The following is a 6,102-nucleotide window of genomic DNA, read 5'->3' on the forward strand; positions in this document are numbered from 1 at the left end:
TGCCTAATCGAGTCATTGTTGCATCGTCACAACACTGTATCATTTGCACATCTTTTTAAGTTTCCTATGCGCTCACAGTCACATCCATAGCGCGCATATCGCGCCGCCTCGCGAGTACCAAATTGAGTTTGGAAGCTTGTTGCGCTTATGCAGCCAAATACACACAAAAAATTATGTCAAAATGGCCATCCTGGCGATTATCCTCGTAAGCACAGTCGGTTTTGTCTTAACTAAATGTAAACATCTGAGAAAGAAAACGCATGTGTATCAGTATTGGATCTGTGCATTCGGGTTTGTGAGAGCAGCCACGCCGCATCTCTTTGTGTGCTCCAGTTTGTTGTTTCAAATGTAGATGCTAGGCAAGCCTGCTCATAATAGAAGTTTTTTTCATTAAATATATGCACGCTATAGGTCAACACAAACGTCTTTCATTGGCGCGTGATGAGGGGATCTGTCAAATCTGTCAAAAATTCGGAGGTGCCGGATCAGGATCAGGCTTGTTCCGGCACAAATTAAGCCCTGCTCACCACCCTTGACGGTGGGGCAGCGCGGGGGTATACGGAGATCCCGCCGGTGGAGCGGTTGGTTGCAATGCAATTGTGTCCAAATACCGCTGCTACCTGGCGGGGCAAGCCGTCGCTCCCCTCCCGGGCCTGTAGGTACTCGTCAGCCCTTACCGGCAGTGCTTATGCGGCCTGCGGAGAAGCTGCATCTGTCCTACACACCATGGCGTTGTTGCAGGTTCATCAGGCCAAGGCACTAAAGGACCTGCACGAGGGTGGGCATGACCCAGAAGTTCTCAAAGAACTCCACACCGCTACTGACCTCGTGCTACGAGCGACGAAGGTCACTGTGCGGTCTCTGGGCAAACCTGGTGGCAAGCGAAAGAGCAAGAGGCCCTGAGATGGGCGACCCAGAGATGGAGGGAGCTGCTCTTCAGAAGATGGTGAACGCACCACTCCCTCCCCCGCAGGAGGGCCGGGCGGAGAATCTTTTGTTTCTTTCTACTTCACGGTCAGTGGTACCCAAAACCTCGACAAAAGAGCAGTTTCTTCTATCTCTGGGTCCCCAGAGGGGATGGGGAGTTACGGATAAGCCAGCCTCGGATCACATTCTCCCCTCTCTCGCCAGTGAGCAGCTGTGGGCGGTTCGAGAGTGCGATCAAACATACTACTCACGCACCCTCTGCCCGAACACAGGTAAGTGTTGCGCACACGCTGACCCCGCTTCGGACCGGCAACGAGATGCCCGGGCCGGGTCCCTGCATTCCCCCTTGCTGCCCCACCGCGGGTACATCGGTGGTTCCGTTGGTGCCACTTGTACGGTTTCTGGGAGCCTGGCTAGCGCTTCCCAGTCCGTCTCGTTGGCTCCGTCAGACCATCAGACTCGGCTATGCGATTCAGTTCACCCGGCCTCCCAAGTTTAGGGGTGTCCACTTCACTTCAGTGAAGGCAGCAGATTCAGAGGCTCCTGGGGCATATGGCAGCTTGCACAGACACTGTGCAAGATCAGGGAGGACGAGGAGCAGGTCCTGGTCCAGGTTTACACACACTGTCTCCATTGTGCAGGTATGTTGTTAAATATGTTGTTCAATGTTTGTGTTAAATTATTTTATTCAAAATGAGTTGCTCAAGTTTTCTGCTAGGTGGGGATGTTTCTCTTAACTGTGAGTTTAATTGTATTGCTCTGTATTTCATTGAGGATCTTCATTTATTGGTTTGTGATTTATAATTAATTGAAAATGTGTGCGTCATCTATATTCAAACTGTTAATATTTAAAACTGAAACACTATACGATCACAAAGTTAAAAATAATTTAAGTGACAGAATTAAAAAAGAGAACTGTTTTAAATTAAACAAAGCAGGGTTAATGAAGCATTGCTGTGGAAATGGTTTATTCTCTTCCTGAATCAATGACACCCTATTTACACACACAGTCTCCATTGTGCAGAAAGCAGACCGCTGTAGCGTCTGGACCAATCAGACACACCATTTTTCATTTGATTTAACAAATCAATTATTCATTAGATTAACAAACATTCACAGACCCCTCACCCAATAAACATACTGGGTGCCAAGATGTGAAAACCTTTCTGTGAATGAACACACATCTCCTCAGGACATTGTGTATACCATTACTGTTTTTGTATATTGTCTGTTGAATTGTATACTGTTTTGTATGTGTGTTATGATAGATCACTAGTTAATATAGCCCCAACGATACCATGTTTAGTTCCATATGCAAATAACCATGCTCTCACACAAAGGGTCATAAAACTCCCCAGTATTTCCAACCTCCCACTTGGAATTTCAGCCTTTCTCATTGGACAAGCCCATCCTGAGAGGCGTGAATCTTCTCAGACCTTAAAAGGCTCACACACAGTTCCGCCCATGTTCTTGTTGTTCTTCTTCTGCTAAGAAGCCTGAAATTAAATTTGTTTGTGTAAATGCATATTTTTAGGTCTTGTGGACATACAAATGTAAAAACGTAAACACCTGTTATGTTAAAATAAATATTCAGGGCAGTACTAAAACAACAAGATTTCTTTCTTTCTTTTAATCAGGCTATTAATATATTGCAGATTCTGCAAGGTGTATGCAAACTAAATATATAAAAATATGAGGACCATAATGTTAGATCATGCCTCCATGCCAGAAATATCAGATCCAGCCCCAGATGCCAGATCCTATCAGAAAACTAAGAAATGTAAAGCATAAAAACATAATAAAATTAATTACATGATAAATTATATAAATTATAAAAATAATCAAATAATAAATTACATAAATGGCTAATGATTATAAATGTTTGTATGATTATATGATTTATTGATTATTAATGAACAAAAACAAGGAAATAACAAAATGTATGACTGCTCTCTTGAAGCAACACACACAGTTTGCATTTGAGGATCCTTAGAGCCTTCACATGTAATTGCCCGATCAGTGTTTTAACCATGGAAAAACACTAAACATCAACACAAAAAAAATCAATAAAAGACTGGAAGAACCTCAGAGACTTAGATCCTCTGAGATACGGACAATACAAACACAGTGTATTAAGTTACAGGCATCCGTTTCCACATCTCAAGTCAGGTATGCATCCTTTACTGTTAAATTTATCTTTGAGAATTAGATTTCTTGTATTGATTATTTCTGAACTGACTTAATCTCTTATTTCTGTAATTGGCATAATACATTTTTACCTGACTAATAATAAATTGTCACATTTGATATTATTGTATTATATACACTGAAATTATTTTCTCAAGTAGATTAAGTGAAGGCGTTTGTTTCCACAAATCTGTGTCCAGGGTTAAGTACACACAAGATCTCAGGTTAGATGGAGCATGGGGCACATCAGGTGAGATAATAGATTTTTGACTAACTGCTTGACTTTAGTCAAGTTGTATGCAGTTGCATTAACTATGGGGGCTAGTCATAGTACTAGTAATAACTGCTGGTTTTTGTCTCAGTTTTATTCTAATTGTACATAGTTGTATTAACTATCAGGAGCTAGATAAATACTACTAGCATAACCTCTGATTATCGTTTGAGCTTTAACTAAGTTGTACATAGGTGACTGTAGGTGGCAGAACAGAACCACTAAGAATGGCAAGCATGGTGCTGCCTTGTAAATAGTATTAGGCAGGTTTCACACCGCAAGCGTGAGCAGCGGTTTTTTTTTTTACGTGCATGTTAACAAATGGTCACTTTCAACACTGCTTGTTAAGTCATGACCTTAGGAATAGTTTTTATTTATTTATATTAATTAAATAATTAATCATGTACGAACAACATGTCAACACCAATACATCTTTGCATTAGAATATAAAAAACAGGTATGAAATATAAAACATAAGGAATAGTCTATAGTCATTTCAATATAGCAAACTCCATGGTCTTTGATAATAGTAATTTCAATTAAGAATACTCTATATCCCTTTTTGACCACTATTTATTCATTCAGTATTTATACACACATTTTAGCTGATCTTTTAAAAACATCACGGTGTACATGTTCGTGCATGTGCACATACGCTCCTGGGGTGTATTCCAGAAAGCGGGTTTTGTTGTAAATGCAGTTTGTTAACCCCAGAAAAGGGAAACTCAGGGTTTTTGGTTCCAATAAAAGACAAAACTAAACCTCTCTGTAAATTACCATAGTAACTTACTCTGTGAACCTAACCTGGTCGGTAGCAGGTTTTCTTCGGTAAACCCAGAGTTCCCTCTCGAGCTTTCACGAGACATCACGGAGATATTTCTCCATTATGGGAACTCCTTCCCTTCCACCCTTTCCTGAAGCCCTATTGGCTCCCGCCAGTCTAAATGACTGGCCAATTGACACGAAGTATGCACCGGTGCACCTTCTACAGAATCTTCTACTTCACCTGTTGAAATCACTATGGCAACAATCTGCAAGATCTGCGCGGGACCGATAGAGCCATCGGATCAGCACGACTACTGTGTCGCCTGCCTGGCGGCGCTGGACGAGTCCAACTGCGGGCATCGCGCAGACCTTCCGGGCCGCGTGCTCTGGACCCGCCGCGATGTGGCTCGCGGCCTATTCGGGATGAGGCCCACTGCCGTCAGCGTGACGCTGGTGGGCCCTCCCGGTGACGGAAGCGTCATCTTGTCGCTCCACTAACCGCAACGATCGCCCCGTTCCCCGGTCTCACTCCCCGAGGACTGCTTCCTCCCTCCTGCCAACATCGCGGAGTTTGTATCCTTTAGCCAGGAGGAGGGGGATGACTCGATGTCCATCTCGGCCTCGGAGAGGGAGGATTGGGCGGGATCGGAGTCCGATCAGCCGGACAGCATGGGGCCCCCAGACCTCCAGGAGGAGCTCATGAGGGTTCTGTCAAGGGCTGTCCAGGAGTTGGAGCTTACCTGGAGTCCTCCAGAGGAGCCTGTCAGGAGTAAGCTTGACTCCTGGTATTTCAGGTCCACCCGGAGTGTTGACTCGAGGACGTCGGTCCCCTTTTTCCCCGACGTGCATGAGCAGCTGGTGAAAACATGGTCTGCGCCCCAATCAGCGCGTGTCCACTCTGCCACACAGGCCATTTTTTCCCACGTGGATGGGGCGGAGGCCTACGGGTACGTGCGCTCTCCCCCAGTCGAGAAGCCCGTTGCTGCGCACCTGTGTCCTGCAGCAGCCAAGACCCTAGGCTCAGACATCAGCCTCCCCTCAAAGCCGTGCAGGACCACCGCCCACCTTGCCAATAAAGCATATGCGTCTGATGGCGAGGCGGCTTCCGCGCTGCACGCCATGGCAGTGCTGCAGGTTTTTCAGGCGAAGCTCCTGCAGGCAGCGGAGGGCGGAGCCCTCACGGCAGAGGCCACTAAGGATCTGCGCTGATGGCAACGAAGAGAGTGGCCCAGGCTGTGGGAAAGGCCATGGATTTTATGGTCATCCTTCAGAGGCACCTTTGGTTAAACCTAGCTGACCTCAAGGATGCTGACCGTAAAGTGCTGCTGAACGCTCCTGTGACTCCCTCCGGCCTTTTTGGTAACGCCGTGGAGTCCATGACTGAGCGCTTCGTGGAGGCTCAAAAGCGCGCCAAAGCCATGAGTCACGTAATGCCTAGGTGTGCTTTCCAGCAGCAGACGGCGAGATCCAGATCCTCATCGGCACCTGGCTCTTCCCAGCTGAGGCATAACCCCAGGCCAGCAACCACAGCGGTGACGGCTAACGTTACTGCTCCTAAGCAGACATCCTGACGGCGGGCTAAGCAGACATCCTGACGGTCTGAAGAGAGGAGGAGAATGCGTGAGCGGCCCGGCTCCCAAGCGCCACAAGTTCATGTGTTCAAATGTTTGTGTGTTGGATGTTCATTCAATAAAAATGCATACATTCTCACAAAAAGAGCTATTTCCTCCTCACTCAGTCAATGCGGTGCTGCTCGTCCCGCCTCAGAGCAGTGCAGAGCCACCGCCCACACACTCGCCGTTACATCCAACGACCAAGCCGCTAAAGCCGCTATGTCAGTTTCTGAGTGCGTGAGAAGTTATTCCGGGAATCTCGCACTGGCTACTCGGTGTGATAGAGCGTGGGTATACCCTTCAATTCAGACGCAGACCACCCCGTTTCAATGGCGTGGT

The 6,102-nt window shown here is 46.4% G+C and overlaps 1 protein-coding gene across 2 annotated transcripts in view; it reads right to left on the minus strand.

Moving 5' to 3' along the window:
• The window catches only part of LOC107567104 (gastrula zinc finger protein XlCGF7.1-like), a 358,002-nt gene that overhangs the window by 320,509 nt on the left and 31,391 nt on the right, over window positions 1-6,102 (minus strand). The window lies entirely within an intron of this gene.

The sequence above is a fragment of the Sinocyclocheilus grahami genome, unplaced genomic scaffold (genome assembly GCF_001515645.1).
Source record: "Sinocyclocheilus grahami isolate Dianchi unplaced genomic scaffold, SAMN03320097.WGS_v1.1 scaffold1128.1, whole genome shotgun sequence".
NCBI lineage: Eukaryota > Metazoa > Chordata > Actinopteri > Cypriniformes > Cyprinidae > Sinocyclocheilus > Sinocyclocheilus grahami.